This window comes from Panicum hallii, chromosome 3 (genome assembly GCF_002211085.1).
Source record: "Panicum hallii strain FIL2 chromosome 3, PHallii_v3.1, whole genome shotgun sequence".
NCBI lineage: Eukaryota > Viridiplantae > Streptophyta > Magnoliopsida > Poales > Poaceae > Panicum > Panicum hallii.
The window spans coordinates 24,517,849-24,536,135 of NC_038044.1; positions in this window are offsets into that span (position 1 = coordinate 24,517,849).

Consider the following 18,287-nt stretch of genomic DNA (forward strand, 5'->3'; position numbering starts at 1 on the left):
ACTTGTGTTTAAATCGCAAATATAGGTGAAACTACACATAGGATGTAAATGTAGTGTAGTTTTTAAATAGGATTTATATAAAATTTAGAAACTTTGCTAAGTTTTATATTACTTTCAAATCCTTAGCTATTCTGTAAATTAACCTTAAAGCAAAGTTGTAGATTTTGATAACCCTACACTTTTGCTTTTGGACCCATCCTTATTTGAGGTCTGGTTTGAAAGTTACTTGGAAATTACAGTGGAGTCCTTGTATTTTTGGGAATTTACATTTCAGTCCCCCTTCGTCTACCTTTCCTCCTCCTCCTCCTCTGTTTCGCTGCCTGATGCACCGCCACCGCTCTTGACGGCATTGTGCAGCGCCCCCGCTGCCTCCGCGCCGCACTGCACTGAGCCACGTGCCCTCCCCCGCCTTGCCGCCGCCGTCCCGACCCCGCGCTGGCCACCCCTGCTCTCCCCATGTTGCACCGCCGCCCGAGCTACCACATCCTCCGCTGGCGTGCCAGCTCCTGCTCCTGCACAACCACATCCTCTTCTAGACCCCGAGCACATCCTGGAGCTCCTAGCCCACTCGCTCTTGCGTTTGCACACACACATTTCGGGCATTCTCTCCTGCTCCGACCACCACACTTCACCGGACCTCCTCCGTGACTTTGGCTCACCGTCGACAGCCGCCACCGTTGCTCCCCATTCCCGATCCAAAGCACAAACAGCATCCCCGCGACCCACCGAAGCTCACCGAGCAAACCAATTCCAATTTCTTCCACTCGAATAGTCAGACCACGACGCCGACGAGCTCCAGTTCCACCGCCCGCTCGGCCTCGCCGTCGACCCACCCATACAGAGCATCTTAGCCCCAGCCAAGCACACCGTTAGCACCACATCATCACGTAGGAGCTCCTCGACTACTTTTCCGCCATCCTCCGACACCCTAGCCTGCGGAACGCCGTGCCGCCATCGCCGCCGGTGAGAACCCAAGCTGCCCCACCATCGACCACCAACTTCTGCCCCATCTCCGACCAAATTAGGTACGGGAAAAGCATCCCCGCACACCCGCGAAGCTCATGCGCACCCCCTTTGTCCCTGTTTGCCGGCCCCTCACCGGGAACGTGTGTGCGCCGTCAAGGCCGCCGCCATCCATCGTCGCCGGCCATGCTCCGCCACTGCCCCTCGAGCACATCACCCACCATCGTGATCAGTGAGTCCTGGAGGTCATATAGGACCAGTTCTTCCCCGGCCAAACCCTCGCCGCCGGCGAGAACACGTCGGACCAACGCGCCGGCCACCGTCGTGGGCTGTGGAGGGCCTATTTGCAATATAGTTTTCTGTTCTAGGGTCCCCTGTGCAAGAAACCGAGGACCTCTTTGCAAGAACCCTAGCTAGTGTTAGCTGTCAACTTGTAAAATTCATAGGAATGTGTAGAAAAATCCAAAAATTACCAAACTAGTTTTGTTAGAATCTAGAAATATAAATCTACAACTTTTATTAACAACGTTTGACTTAAAACTAAATGCTTTTTTATTTATTTTAAACCTAAAGTAAAAGGGTATCTTATGCATAACTTTTGCATGCAAGCTTATTTTCTTACGATATTTGGTATGTAGCATATTTGGATCATGAGTGAGCTAGTATAAAAATTTCATGCTTAGCATAGCTTTGTAGTTTCAGTTCCTTTAACCTTTTGCAAATCAAATTAGGAAATATTTAGATTTACATAAACATATTCCTAAGGCTCTTTTGCCTAGATCTTTTTACCATAACCTAATCTATTGATAAATAGTTCATAATTAAATTTCAAGAATTTAAAGTTCTGTTTGCTCAAGATTTGAATTTAAACTTGAAATTTGAATTCAAATTCAAATGCTTTAGTTTCTGTTTACAGAAAATTAAAGAAATTCACAATAAGCTTATCTAGTGAACATAAATTTAACCACAAAAAATTCAAGGTTAGAATCTTTATGGGTTTTAAAATAAAAAAATCAAACTTGTCAATTACTTCAAAGTAATTCCATGACTTTAGTGTACATAGTCGTTTGGGATTAAGCCCCCCCTTGCTTCATGAGTTTATGTTCATTAATTTATTGGATTGCAACTTTATTGTGAAGTGAAATCCTTAACTTGAGAACCATCTCACTTAAATCGTTGCATATCATGTAGAGTCAGCAGCGCTCGACGATGGAGACTACGAGCTAGTCCTGGAACAAGACCAAGGGTTTTCTGAAAACCCGATAAATATCGCCGAGACTCTAACTGAATTTCTGAACCAAAGTTTGGAAACCCTTGACACTCCTGCGCCCAACCCCACTCAACAAGGCAAGCCCCGTTGCATAATCCAGTATTTCAATTTACTACAAATTTTATACTTATATATTATATCTTGCATTAAGTCTACGAGTTGAACTGGAACCCTAGATGCATTGATACTAGGAACCGATGTATTGTGCCTGAGTCCTTATCGCGTGGATGCTCTGCTATTAGGACCGGCAGAAATCGGGTGATTTCCTATCACTCGCGCGATATAGGAGTTGAACGTTTACTATTCTGCAATCACTATAAGAATGATGGACGGGGTCATGTGCAATATCATGACTCAAAAGGTTACCCCGTCCGTGTTGATAAAAGTTGATAAGGTCGAAGTGTGTGGTAGTGGTGGCTAAGCATTTGAAAGTACTAGCCACATGCCGCGAAATATAGTAAAGCGGTAAGTCTAGTACCTGATTGGCCTGGCAAATGGACATGTCTCCACCACTCTATTATTTTGGTTTCTGTTGTACACACGCACAGACGTGTGGGAGTACGTTCTGCAAACCTAACTAAAACAAATTTATACAGACATTGATTGAGAACTTCAAGTTTTAACGAACATTATTCAGAGATGGCAGCGGAAAAGAAACAACAATGTGACTACTCGTCGCAAAGCAGGCACCATACTTAGCCCAAAGCATGGCGTCATTCCGAAGAATCATTGCCGGCCGGGGACGGATCCCATTCCATGGACCAGCTAGGCGGTAAAGTGCAGGGCCAAGGAGAACTAGCAACTGAGTTCTCGAATGACATACCCGAAAACCACATTACTAGCAAGGCTGAGTATACTAATACTCAGTAAGGCTTACCCGTCAATTGGGTATACTTAGCCCATAACTAGACCATGAGAGGTTGAAAGGCTCTAGGTTTCTTTTGCTAAAAAACAACAAGAGTAAGTCCTTAATTCCATATTTTAGCTTTCAGATTCTAGTTCAATTAGCCATTCTAAGTGAGCATCTATACTAGACAAGCAAGGTAGGTATTACAACATACATCAATATTATTCCACCAACTGTTGCTCTAGTTACTCTATGTGGCAGAAGTATCAAGCAGTCTCAATCACCACGAGAAACAGACGATTTCTTAATCGAATTTCATAACCTTGCAAGGGATCCTAACTCACATGCTTGGAAACTTTCCTTTCCGGGCAACCATTCCCCTCATATTCCGGGTCGTGGATCAACGCCACCACAAGCGACTGCAGGACCATACGCACATCCAATGTGCAGGATGTACGTCTACAGCGTGACTGTATGACCGTACTCCCATCTGCTATGCAGAACGTACTCCCACACGTCGGTGTGTGTGTACATAAACCAAAATTCGAGTGGTAGCGGTTATGTCCACTTGCTAGGCCAATCAGGTACTAGGCTTACCGCGTACCATATTTACGGTATGTGGCTAGTACTTTCAAACACTTAACCACCACTACCACACACTGTGGCCTTATCAAATTGATCAACACAGATGGGTACCATTTCAATCCATGATACTGCACATAACCCCATCCGCGACCCTTATAGTGATTGCAAAATAGTAAACAATCAACTCCTATATTGCGCGAGTGACAGGAAATCACTCAACTTCTGCTGGTCCTATTAGCAGGGCATCTACTCGATAACGACTCGGAAACATTACATAGGTTTCTAAGTTTCATGCAACTAGGGTTTCATAACAATTCCTAGAACTTAATGCACAAGATAGATATATAACAATATAAGTGCATAATTTAAAATACTGGGTTATGCACCGGGGCTTGCCTTCACTGGTGAGGCTGGGGTCAGTGAGGTCAGTATCTTCTGAAACTTGGTTTGGGGCTTCCGAAAGATCCTTGGTGACGATCACTGGAGCTTCAGAAATACCCTCGTCGGGTTCAGGGATTAGCTCGTAGGTACCATCGGCGAGTGTCATCAAATCTACATGATATGCAATTATTTGAAGAAAATGGTTATTATTTTGTTTTCATGATGAAGTTGCAATCCAACAAGAAAACATTCAATACATCACGTCCAGACTTAACTAATTTGTACAAACAACAAAAAGGTTTGAAGGAAATAAACTTAAGTAGAGTTTCTGGTGTACAACTTTTATTGAAAACAGCTATTGGGTGAAGGTTATTACAGAGCCGATCGGATCTACTTCATAGCATGCTTTCCAAATAGCTGATCTAGCCGATTGGGGTGTGCATCGGCTCGCCTAGCCGATACTTGCTTAAGGTGTTAACCTAGGTAATGATTTTTGCGCGCATCGGCTGTGATTTTTCTACAGTGAAAGTAGCCGATAGAGGTGTAGCCGATCGATGTGTAGTCGATGGGCGTGTTTAACTAACGGACATGTATCTTACAGATGGGTAGCCGATTGATTCATACTATTTTATAGAAAAGACCTTAGAAAGAAATAGAGACTTGCATTTGGTCCCTACTCGACTTGATCAGAAGAAGTCAAGCGGCGGTGATTAAAATTCAGAGTGGAGGCTCACCGGCTGCTAGGGCAAGGTAGGGAAAAAGGTTCAGGAGCTCACAGCGGACTTGGAGGTGGTTGGAATCGTAGAAGGGAAGCTCAGAGGTGGCGGTTTGACTAGAGACAGAGCCGGCGCGGCGAGGTTCCGAGTGTGGCGATGGCGTTCCGGCGACTGGAGTGCAAGAAGGTGAAGAAAATTGGTCAGGGAGCTTCGGCGTGGAGATGTAGCGCTGATGGTGCTCTTGGCGAAGGAGGAGAAGGGGTGGGACTTCGGTTCGACTAGAGTTAGAACGGCGGCGGAGAGTGAGATCGCCGGCGTGGCGTTCTGGGCTGCGCATGCACGGAAGGAGGAAGAAGAGCGGATCATGAAAGGGGCAATGAAATGCAGTGGTGCTGGTGGAGCACGAAATTGGAGAGGAGGAGCGGCGGAGACGGGTGACGGCGGTGGATAGAGGGGCTCCGGCGAAGTAGTCGAGCGGGGAAAAGAACAAGAATGCGGGTGCGCGCGAGGGGATAGAAGAAAGTAGAAGTTCACTGGGCGCATTCCCAAGCTAAAAAGAGGCGCGCGGGCGGGCGGCAAGCAGCTGCTGGCGGTCGACGGCGCGCGTGGCGGCTCGGGCAAGCAGCGGGGCAATGGGCGAACTGGGGGCCAGAAGGCGTAGGAAGAGCGGCGAAGGGGCAGCTGGCGGCCGGGGAAAACACCGACAATGGGCGGTGGGCGGCGCTGCAGAGAAACAGAGAGGGGGAAGCAGGAGGAAGAAGATGAGGATCTGTTCATAAATTTTGCAAAAGTTCAAGGAGTTCACTGTAAAGTAAAATTTCCTTTCAAACTATAGTTCTAATGAAAATATGCCCAAAATCAAAAGTGTGGAGCTTAAAAAGATCTACCACTTTGCTTTAGGGTCCAACTTTGAAATAGTTAGGGTAATTCTACCAAGGCTAAACATTTGTCCCTATTTTAAAATAGTTAGGGTAAAATAGTTTTGAGACTCGACTGATAACTGTTATTGTAGGATAATTCTGCCAAGGCTAAGCATTTGTCCCTATTTTTGTCATATTGGGTTACACAGGCTCTAAGCATATCCTCTAGGATTTGATTTATCCTTTCCGTTTGTCCGTACACAACTCGTACTCAACAAGTATAACACGAATTATGAGGCTCTAAGGTTAGCTGACCCAACTGCATTAGCTTTTAATCTTGGCAAATTTTATTAAAACTAATTACTACAAGTGGATGAATTACCATAACCCAAGTTACATAATAATTAATCAAGATTAAGCATAAGACTACTGAAGACCAAGCCAAACCACCAAGGTACAGCCCACTAATCAGACAGAGGATCTGGGCCGCTCATGACCGTGAGCACGACTAGTATACCAGTTTTACACTCTCGAGAGGTTGCACAACTTTACCCACAAGTCGTGAGCTACGCTAGTTGTTCATCACACTTCCTTAGGTGAGATGACTAGCAAGCGCACTAGGAGACCGTTACAAAGGATCACTTTAGTAAGGTGTAACCGCTAAGGTTTCTGGATCAACTACGATGGGGCCCACCTCGCGGGGGTACAAGCACACAGCACAGACCAAGCTGGAGGAGCAGGGACCATTGAGCTTACCACTCCTCTTGCCCCGCAGGTAAGTTACTCCCAAACCAAAATAACCTAATTAGTAGGTCAAGACCGTCCCATTCCAGTCTTGTGGTTGCGCGGTTGTCCCAGGTTGTCGCTCTATGAACCGGTCCAAGCACTAAGCACCGTGCTGGCCCCTAAACCATGTTTCTAACAAAAACATATTTTAAGGAGACGTGAGCCACTCAAGCACACAGCACAGAGGGCCACTCTCAGAATTAAGTTGCATATAACCATTAATCAAATTTAATTAAAAAGGACCAAGATGGGTGAGAGCGCAGCACCTAGCACAACTAACCAAAATGCAACCCAAGGTATATATATAAAGGATAAGGTGGCTAGGAAGTCCTTATAGGCATACAGAATTAAAATGCAGTATGGAATTGTATTTAAAAGTGATAGGATGTTCATGTTATACTTGCCTTCCTCAAAGTTCTCCTGCTGCTGCTTAAAGGGCTCTGAAGAAAGGGGCTCCTGGTACTCGTCCAAAGGCTCAGCGTCTACTCACGATCGCAACGCCAAAACATGGTCCAGCATATACACATACATGCAAATAAATAGAAAAAAAAGAAACAGTACAACAATACAGAAAAACAGCACACAAAACTATGATAGAATTATTCTACACGTTATAACGATCACGTGAGCGCGAAAACCACCTAAAACGGATCCAAGACGCGAAATCTAGGGCTAATACAAGGTCCAGGGCTTTTCTACGAGAAAAATAGAACTTCCAGGGGGTTCTGGGCAAAAACCAGGGACCTAAACGTAATTAAAGGGTAGATGCAGGGTCTGACATGCAAAACTACTGGGGCTGGACTGAGGGTTCGATTTCCAAAGAGCTCAGGGGCCTAAACAATAAAAACAGGGCCTAACTGTAATTATTTCTGAACGGCACAGGAGTGCGGGTTGATTTTAGGAAAATACAGGGGCTCTTTAGCAAAACTGGCGGCCGAACCGGTATGATCTAATCTCATCCGTTGGTTACAGATCGGGCGGCTAGGGTTCAAAGGGGCTACGGCCGGCGGCTGGAGTCGCCGGAGATGGGTTTCCCGCGGCGGCGCTCGGCGGAAACACGCCGGACTTGGCCTATCTTGGCCGTCCGGGCTCGGTTTTGGACGAGATCAGGCCAAAGAGCTAGAGTTCGGCATGGCAAATGTGGCAGAACCAACCTGAATTATACCGGCTCAAGTACGTGAGTCCATTCCTGAGGGCTCCAACGTGCTTCAAACGGTATAATCCCTTGGCCTGTCGGGTAACGTCCCAATAAACCACCGATACACAGGATCAAATAAGGTTACCTCACACGAAGGTGAGTCCAGAGATACAATCACCATCACATTTTACATCATAAGGAAATTACTTTACAAGAGTTTCCAACAATAGTGCAAAGTTCCAAATTTAGGAAAGTTATTACAAACTGTTAGAGTTATGGTTTTTAGCAGTGGAAAACATACGCGATGACTTACGACACGTCGTCAAGATGGATGTCATGCTAAGCCCGGGCACGACATCACTCGGTATCATCAGGGTTGGCCGGGGACGGATCCCATTCCACGGACCAATCATCTGGAAGAGTACAGGGCCAAGGCAAAGGAAGAGTAGGGTCTTCAAAGGCTTTACCTGAAAAACATATAACTAGCAAGACTGAGTATACTAATACTCAGCAAGGCTTACCCGGGTTTGGGTATACTTTAGCCCGTAACTAGACTCATGAAGGCATTGTAAGGGTTCTAGGTTAGTTTTAGCTGAAAAGCAACTAAGTGTATATCTATTTTCAAACTTTAGCTTTCAGATTCTAGCTTGTCTAACCATTCTAGGTAAGCACCTATACTAAGCAAGCAAGATATAGATTATCATCCATCAAGATTAATTCATCAACCATTACACTTTTTACTCGATGTGGCAGAAGGAATAAGCAGTCTCAATCCTCGTGAGAGGCGGACGATCCGAATCGAATTTAACCTTGCAAGGTAAACCTAACACACACGCTTGGAACATCCAAAGATCGTTCCGAAGCAACCGTTTACCTTTCATTCCGGGTCGTGGAACAGGCCACCACAAGCGACATGCAGGACCGTACGCACACCCTATATGTGCTGGACATAAGTCTGTAGCACGACTACAAAACCCGTATTCCTGTCTGCCATGCAGAACATACTCCCACAGGTCGGTGCGTGAGAAGAACCAAATTAATCGAGTGGTGGAAGGTATGTCCACTTGCCGGGCCGATTGGTTACTAGGCTTACCGCTTACCATATTTCGCGGCATATGGCTAGTACTTTCAAATGCTTAGCCACCACTACCTCACATTTCGACCTTAAAACTTTTATCAAAACAGACAGCATAATCCTCAGGTCATGATACAGTACATGACCCTGTCCATCATCCTTATAATGGTTGCAGAATTGTAAACATGCAACTCCTATATCGCGTGAGTGATAGGAAATCACCCGAATTTTACCGGTCCTATTTAGCAGAGCATCTAAGCGATAAGGACTCGGGGGCAATACATTGGATTCCTAAGATCTTATGCAACTAGGGTTTCATTTCAACTCCTAGACGTAATGCAAGATATATAGTATATAAATGAAATGGTAATAACTTGAAATATTGGGATATGCATCGGGGCTTGCCTTTACTGGTGGGACTGAAGTCATTAAAGTTAAGATCTTCCGAACTTTGGTCTTCAGGAAAATCCTTTGTAGACTCCTAGGAGATCTTGTAGGTACTGTTTGCAGAAGTAGTCGTATCTTCATGCAATGCAACATTACATTGAAGGTGCGCACATAAAACTATCTTACTTCACAATACAGTTGCAATCCAATACTCATTTAACATACCACTCATATAACAACCAGAAAGATCTGAACTAAACCTAGACAGAACTATAGGGGAACAACCAATTAGAATCGGCTACTTGTTGAGGGTTACAACAGAGCTGATTAGAAACAACGAGGGTTTAGCTGATTGATGGGTGCATCGGGTTCCTAGAGGATCGATGAAAGCATCGATTACTTCAGCAGAGGGGTGATTCCTAAAGCAGTTGTGTCTTAACTAAGATGTGCTTAAGTGTTATTCTAGGTAACTAGGTGTGGTTGTATCAGCTTGATTACGTCAGCACATCAATTGAGTGACGTACAGCCGATTGAAATGTGGTTAAGGGTATGTGACCGATAAGTATAAAGCCGACCTCTCAGTTGATAAATCGACTGATAGAAGTGTGTGGATAAGGATGGAGAAACTAAGGATCGATCGGCCGTGTTTGACCGATATGGAAAAGCAACCAAAATTGGCTTGAGTCGGTCGATGGCAAGAACCCTAAGATTGTGTGTCTCTCCGATACATCGACTCTGTGCAGTTGATGTAGGACAGAACAAAAGAATTGTATCAGCAGTAGCCAATACTAGAAAGGTAACAACCGTATCAGCTAACCAGCCGATGGTAGAAGTATCGACTGACAGCTGTTACACAGGAATATCATAGACTCAAGGAAACGGATGCTTAGTGGCTGAGCTATTAGCCGCCACTGAAGCATAGCTATAGAGATGTATTAGCTAAGCAGCAAATACACCTGAACTAACAAGGATCCTTATACGACAAGGAACTTAAAGAAATAGCAATCAAGATGAGGACAAAGTCTGGATGGTAGGGATATGAGCACTAGGGTGATAGGATTAACTAACTGTCACACTTCTCCACTTAAAACATACACCCTATAATTTATCTTTCAGCTATAACACATGCATACAATATAAGGTACAAACAAAGCATTCATTCCCTAACATTTAACCTAGACCACAAATCAAGATTTTCAATTCAAGAGCATAACATAAAACTTGTAAACGTTCACTGATTTGAAATAAAGAAAGTTTTGGAAATTTTACAAATAACATCCTAGAACTTTCTAAAACAAAACAATTAAGTCCCTGATCGGGAAAACAGATAACAGGAAGTTAACGATGATATTCCGGCAAAAGAGTCGCCGGCATTAAGAAGATTCTATGAATCAGGGCAAACCTTGGGGTAGCCTTGGTTGTGGAGGAGAACACGCGGAAAGTGAATTCCCGCGGTGAATAGGATTGGCGACGAGAAGTACTCGACGGTGATGAGATTCCGTGGGTGACGAAGAAGTTTGTCGGGAAGGGTTGCCGTGGGTGGAAGATGGCCGAAGGAGTAGTCTTCGTGGTGACTCGTGGTGATAGCGGTTGAGCGAGCCACGAGGGATAAGAACTATTGGATGTCGTGGACCCTGGGACGAGACGACAGAGCTGGATTGGTTTGCTAGGACAACTCCTCCGCGAACCTCCAGGGTCCAACTGCTCACGAGCTAAGTCTTCTTTTGCTCACGCACGGGTGCCACTGATACACGGCCGGCACACCCGCGTAGCTCCCTGCAGGACTGCCATGCTTGGTTGCATCGAGGCTCCTCCGAGCTCATCACGCCTAACTGCCGCCTTCGCTCCACCGCTTCTCCTTCCGACTCGCCATGCTACACTCCCACCTCCGCCTTCGCGAGGACCGTGGTCTGCTTGCATTAGGGCCGTGCCTTTCATTGCCCTCTCCTCGACGGCCTCCGATCAATGCATTGCACATCACCGCAGTTGGCATCACTTCTCCCGCGGCCAACATTTCGTCGAACACCTTAACTGCATTTTCGATACGGCCACTCCTGCACCACCAAAGATCACCGTGGCGTAGTCAGGGTCGACGCCACCGTGTTCCCGCTTCTCGCGCAGAAGCCCCACTACGCACCACCGGTCCTTGCGTAGGGGCTCGGCGTCGCTTGCTTCAGCCTTGCCACATTGCTCACGCGCACACTCGAACAGCGCGCGTTCTTGGCCCGCATGGCGCTGCCGCTCACGCGTCTGAATCCGCTCTGCGCGCCACTACTTGCTCCGGGCTGTTCTCCTCCGCTCGGGTCCTGCTCTTGCGCTCACATGCCTACGCCGCCTGCATCTGTGCCGTGCTTGCTCCGGCCGCCCAACACCTGCACACACTGCCAGCTTCCGCGCGTCACTACGTGCACGCTCGCGCGACCCGCTCGGCGCCGCCCACGTTCCTGCCGCTCCAGCACCTGCACCGGCTCTCCAGCACACGAGCTCCTGCATCGCCTAAACCATGTCGCTCCCGCTCTCGTGCTCGCTTGACACCAGTGCCCGCACACGCCTGTTCCCGCGTCGCGCGCGCTCACTCCGAGCTGCAAACGCACGCCTACCCTGGCCCAGTGCTACTGCTCCACCTCTGCGCTCCGCGCTGCACGCCGCCAGCACCTGCGTCGCGCCCAAGCCAAGCCGCACGCCAACGCTTGCTCCACGCCTCCCACGCGCCCTGCACTGGTGCTGCCTATGCCGCGCCTACGCACGCCCGTGTCCATGCTCCAGCGACGCCTGAGTCATCCTGCGTCGGCTTGCTCCTGCGCAGCGCCTGGCCTGCGCGCTCCACGCTCACCCACGCGCCTGGCCCGCCTCCGTTCGCTTGCGCCACACGCGCCTCCGGCCCTGCGTCAGCCGAGCCGTCGCAGCCGCACGCCACCAACGCGCCTTCGCCCGCTGCGCGCACGCGCTCGCTCCCGCGTGCCTCCGCCCGCCGCGTGTGCTCCATCCTGGCCGCCAGCCCGCCGTCGGCGCCCTGCTCCTGGGCCCGCCTGCGCCGCGCCTCCCCGCACGCCAGGCCGCCTGGAGCCGCTCGCCAGCCGCGAGCCGCCGCTCCTCCCGCGGCCGGCCGCTTGAGCCGCGCGCGTTTGCGCGCGTCTGCGCCGAGCCGCGCCGCCAGCCGCGCAGCGCTCCAGCTGCTGCAGCCCGCGCTTGCCCCTGCGGCCGCCGCCCCAAGCTCCTGGATCCCGAGCACCTGTGAGAGAAAAGCCCCATGGTGCCCCTGTGCCGAACCGGTGGAGGAGGAGAGAGAGAGAGGGAAAAAAATGGATAAGGAGGAGACTGTACTGCTGATGGGGAGAAAAAGGAAGGCACCAGGAAAGGGAAAGCTGAGAAGGAGAAGTGAGACTCTTCCAAGGACTTGTGCGCAAATATAGAAAACTGCAAGGGCCTATCTGTAAAACAAGATTTCCCATTGATTTAAAACCCTAATGAAGAAATGCCCAAAATGAAAGTTGGAGAGTTTTTTAAACTCTACAACATTACTTTAGGGCCCAAGTTCAAAAACTCAAAACTTATATTTTTACACGTGAATCTTTGAACAAAAGTCGGATTTGAATTGCTTTTGTCCTAAAGAGCGTAATTTTATAAAATTCAGGATCTAAATGCAAGCATTTATGACACGTCATGATGACGGGATAGACTCGTCATAATGATTGGATAGACATGTCATGATGACTTGCACTTTTACACTTTAGTCCTGAGTAAATTTAAAAGTTACTTTTGTAAATCAAATACTTGCATAAAAGGACTTGTACTTTTATAAAATTACACAAATATCCTTATTTTCACCACTTTACCCAAAATTTTTACACACTTCAACACACACATTTCAAATACAACTTTCAAATAAACCTACATTTTTACAAGAGATAACATAAGAAAAACATGTTACCCAAAACCACCTTTCACTTATTTCGAAATTATCCTTCTCCAAATACATTTTGCAAAAACAACCCTAGGTTTTTCTGTAATTACAAAATACCCTTTTTTACTTGCACTTTAAATTTTCAAAAGCTTCACACAAACATACATGAGCCTTATACTAACAAACACATATTTCACACTAACAAAATATATGTCTAGCATTACAAATACGCGAACTGTCACAGCCTCCCCCCCTAAAAAGAATCTCGTCCCGAGATTCGGACGAAAGACTCTTAAGGGAAGAGAAGCAAATCACCCATCAAAAATAACAGGAAGCAATCACACCAGGGAAGATTGATGTTGACGGGGAGAGCATGACGAGATGAGTATAACGAGATCATGAAGAGATTGTACACAGATGAGTTTGACAAGATAAGAGAGGAAAAGGTGATCAAATTCTCATAGAGCTAAGATCACAACATGAGGATGATAAATGTCGGTGACATTCATCACAAAACTTATGGTTAGCAAGTAAGGATAGTACAAGCGATTAAGTTACGAGTGATGTTTGAAATATTCCTACTCAGATTTTATTACCTGAATGATTTGAATGGTGTTGATTGCAAAATATGCCTATTTATGCCGATGCAATCAAGGGATAATGACTATGAACGTGATGCACTGTTAAAATGTATGATTGCAATGATGGTGCAACATGAAGATGGAGGATTCCATGCACGATCGAAATGGTGCATATGACACAATGCAATTACCATGATGCTGACCAAATGATGCATACACCATGATGCAAGGTGACGATGCTTGCAATGTATGCACGTGAGAAATGCATAAAGTATGATGCATACTCTCATGAGTTGATGATGCACATGACTCGCACCCTACAACCGTTCTCTCGTGACTAACAACTGGGTAGCTCTATATCCTTGGGTGAGGATCAAAAGTTAGGACACTAGTAAGGTGGCATAAGAAGAGATTGCAGTGGGGTTACGTCACACATACCTAGTCACCAGTGCGCTCCTAATGGCTCAATCATGTGGCTGCAGCGCACATGAGGCCTTAGGTTCCGACACGGCATCATGGTCATGTGATTAAACACCACCACAAAAGAGGAATAGCAACCCTGTAGTGCCAACAGCAACAAGATAGACTTAAGAACTCGAGGATAACCCGAAGGTTGTACTGGACACCCACCCGTTAGTTAGTTCGATGACGATGCAACACCATGCACTGACCAAAGATGGTATATGTCATGATGCATGACTGTTGCCATAAATCTTTTTATTTTACTCAAAATCATCTGAGCAAAAACTGAAGGTGCACTTTCAGATGTTGTAACCAGAATAGCCCACAATATAAGGTACAACATCATGAAAGGATGGATGAATCATTGAATGATGGATTGAAGGGTTTGCTGATGATTATCAAGGTTTAACCATCAAAGGAAAAGCTCAATGTTTCTGCCGAAACAGATTCCAAGCAGGATGAAGGGTTTGATTTAGCGGTCAACCTAAGATCGGCGATAAGGTCCAAACATGACCCAATCCGCTTGATTCACAAAAGACCTTCTCAACTCTAAGTTAGCCTAACAGATTACTTTGGCTCTTACAACACAAAGTCTAGACAAGCATTCAGATACAAGCAACATATTTTAGTATAATAACATAACAAACAAGGCAATCAAATCAATTCAAGATGACATGATGCATGCACGTTCTACACGTCCTCACAAACAAAAATAACTGCCAAGTAATCTTGGTCTTACGTGGTTAATTACGGTGGCACAATATAAATACGTCTCTCCCTATAATATCTAGTCGTTCTTACGTTCAAGCTTACGCAACGAGGTTAGCGTACCTGCAGAAATTCACAAGATATATATATATACCGAACCTTTCATGCCAGCATGTCATGAAAGCGTCCCCAAACATTACTGTTCACTATAGAAACAGCATCTGTACTATTACCGCCATACAGACAACGTTAACATACATCGTCGAAACAACGTATTCACGGTGGGTACCGCAAAATACGGGGGTATTGCTGTTCATACCCTGTACCTGACCATGTACTCCCAATGTAGTCAACCGAAGTTGGTACATTGGCAGCATCTCAAGTAGGCCACTGCTTGAAAAACAGCGTTCGGTTCGCATCACCGACGAGAAGGCTAACTCCCCAGTTAGCTGAGGATCCTTACCTTCTTACCTCATCGTCGAAAGTGTCGTTACAGAATGTAAAATTGGGGTTGTGCATGAATTTAAGTTTTGACAGAAAAGTAATGCTGGTAATTAGGGTTATATGTATATATATATATTATAGCCACCTCTATTTCCCTCATAAGCATTACCCTAGTGCTTTACGTACTAAGTACAATCCTTAACGAATCCAACGCGGCTTTGCCAAACATTTTGTTGGTCAAACTTTTATACTGAAAATATTTTTAGGGTAAAATGTATCTCCAGGGTAACCTTATAGCTCTGATACCAGCCGTGGCAGAACCAATCTGAATTACACCGGCTCAAGTACGTGAGTCCATTCCTGAGGGCTCCAATGTGCTTCAAACGGTATAATCCCTTGGCCTGTCGGGTAACGTCCCGATAAACCACCGATACACAGGATCAATAAGGTTACCTCACACGAAGGTGAGTCCAGAGATACAATCACCATCACATTTTAAATCACAAGGAAATTACTTTACAAGAGTTTCCAACAATAGTGCAAAGTTCCAAATTTAGAAAAGTTATTACAAACTGTTAGAGTTATGGTTTTTAGCAGCGGAAAACATACGCGATGACTTACGACACGTCGTCAAGATGGATGTCATGCTAAGCCCGGGCACGACATCACTCGGTATCATTAGGGTTGGCCGGGGACGGATCCCATTCCACGGACCAATCATCTGGAAGATTACAGGGCCAAGGCAAGGGAAGAGTAGGGTCTTCAAAGGCTTTACCTGAAAAACATATAACTAGCAAGACTGAGTATACTAATACTCAGCAAGGCTTACCCGGGTTTGGGTATACTTTAGCCCGTAACTAGACTCATGAAGGCATTGTAAGGGTTCTAGGTTAGTTTTAGCTGAAAAGCAACTAAGTGTATATCTATTTTCAAACTTTAGCTTTCAGATTCTAGCTTGTCTAACCATTCTAGGTAAGCACCTATACTAAGCAAGCAAGATATAGATTATCATCCATCAAGATTAATTCATCAACCATTACACTTTTTACTCGATGTGGCAGAAGGAATAAGCAGTCTCAATCCTCGTGAGAGGCGGACGATCCGAATCGAATTTAACCTTGCAAGGTAAACCTAACACACACGCTTGGAACATCCAAAGATCGTTCCGAAGCAACCGTTTACCTTTCATTCCGGGTCGTGGAACAGGCCACCACAAGCGACATGCAGGACCGTACGCACACCCTATATGTGCTGGACATAAGTCTGTAGCACGACTACAAAACCCGTATTCCTGTCTGCCATGCAGAACATACTCCCACAGGTCGGTGCGTGAGAAGAACCAAATTAATCGAGTGGTGGAAGGTATGTCCACTTGCCGGGCCGATTGGTTACTAGGCTTACCGCTTACCATATTTCGCGGCATATGGCTAGTACTTTCAAATGCTTAGCCACCACTACCTCACATTTCGACCTTAAAACTTTTATCAAAACAGACAGCATAATCCTCAGGTCATGATACAGTACATGACCCTGTCCATCATCCTTATAATGGTTGCAGAATTGTAAACATGCAACTCCTATATCGCGCGAGTGATAGGAAATCACCCGAATTTTACCGGTCCTATTTAGCAGAGCATCTAAGCGATAAGGACTCGGGGGCAATACATTGGATTCCTAAGATCTTATGCAACTAGGGTTTCATTTCAACTCCTAGACGTAATGCAAGATATATAGTATATAAATGAAATGGTAATAACTTGAAATATTGGGATATGCATCGGGGCTTGCCTTTACTGGTGGGACTGAAGTCATTAAAGTTAAGATCTTCCGAACTTTGGTTCGGGGCTTCAGTTAATCCCTTGGTGACGTTCATTTGGTCTTCAGGAAAATCCTTTGTAGACTCCTAGGAGATCTTGTAGGTACTATTTGCAGAAGTAGTCGTACTACATGCAATGCAACATTACATTCAAGGTGTGCACATAAAACTATCTTACTTCACAATACAGTTGCAATCCAATACTCATTTAACATACCACTCATATAACAACCAGAAAGATCTGAACTAAACCTAGACAGAACTATAGGGGAACAACTAATTAGAATCAGCTACTTGTTGAGGGTTACAACAGAGCTGATTGGAAACAACGAGGGTTTAGCTGATTGATGGGTGCATCGGGTTCCTAGACGATCGATGAAAGCATCGATTACTTCAGCAGAGGGGTGATTCCTAAAGCAGTTGTGTCTTAACTAAGATGTGCTTAAGTGTTATTCTAGGTAACTAGGTGTGGTTGTATCGGCTTGATTACGTCAGCACATCAATTGAGTGACGTACAGCCGATTGAAATGTGGTTAAGGGTATGTGACCGATAAGTATAAAGCCGACCTCTCAGTCGATAAATCGACTGATAGAAGTGTGTGGATAAGGATGGAGAAACTAAGGATCGATCGGCCGTGTTTGACCGATATGGAAAAGCAACCAAAATTGGCTTGGGTCTGTCGATGGCAACAACCCTAAGATTGTGTGTCTCTCCGATACATCGACTCTGTGCAGTTGATGTAGGACAGAACAAAAGAATTGTATCGGCAGTAGCCAATACTAGAAAGGTAACAACCGTATCAGCTAACCAGCCGATGGTAGAAGTATCGACTGACAGCTGTTACACAGGAATATCATAGACTCAAGGAAACGGATGCTTAGTGGCTGAGCTATTAGCCGCCACTGAAGCATAGCTATAGAGAAGTATTAGCTAAGCAGCAAATACACCTGAACTAACAAGGATCTTTATACGACAAGGAACTTAAAGAAACAGCAATCAAGACGAGGACAAAGTCTGGATGGTAGGGATATGAACACTAGAGTGATAGGATTAACTAACTGTCACACTTCTCCACTTAAAACATACACCCTATAATTTATCTTTCAGCTATAACACATGCATACAATATAAGGTACAAACAAAGCATTCATTCCCTAACATTTAACCTAGACCACAAATCAAGATTTTCAATTCAAGAGCATAACATAAAACTTGTAAACGTTCACTGATTTGAAATAAATAAAGTTTTGGAAATTTTACAAATAACATCCTAGAACTTTCTAAAACAAAACAATTAAGTCCCTGATCGGGAAAACAGATAACAGGAAGTTAACAACGATATTCCGGCAAAAGAGTCACCGGC